The following is a 352-nucleotide window of genomic DNA, read 5'->3' on the forward strand; positions in this document are numbered from 1 at the left end:
ATAACTCATAAACCACTAACTTATTCATCTCACTTTTCTTTAAATTTTTTATATTTCTGACCCATACCAAATGTGACTCCTATTGTGGAACGGACGTAGTGTTTAACTATGATAATAAAAAATAAATTCGGTTGAACTTATATACTCTAAAGTAAAAAGAGCAGAAAGAAGAAACTAGCAAAATAGATGAAAATATAATTAAAAATATAAAGTATAAAACAGACAAACATAAACTATAGTCAAGCCGATATAGTGGAGTAACACTTAAACCAAACAACTTGGGAATCATCACACAAACACAAATACTGGTATGAAGTAATGATAGACAGTCAGGAATCGATCCAGACCATGT

Source organism: Salvia hispanica, chromosome 1 (assembly GCF_023119035.1).
Source record: "Salvia hispanica cultivar TCC Black 2014 chromosome 1, UniMelb_Shisp_WGS_1.0, whole genome shotgun sequence".
Classification (NCBI taxonomy): domain Eukaryota; kingdom Viridiplantae; phylum Streptophyta; class Magnoliopsida; order Lamiales; family Lamiaceae; genus Salvia; species Salvia hispanica.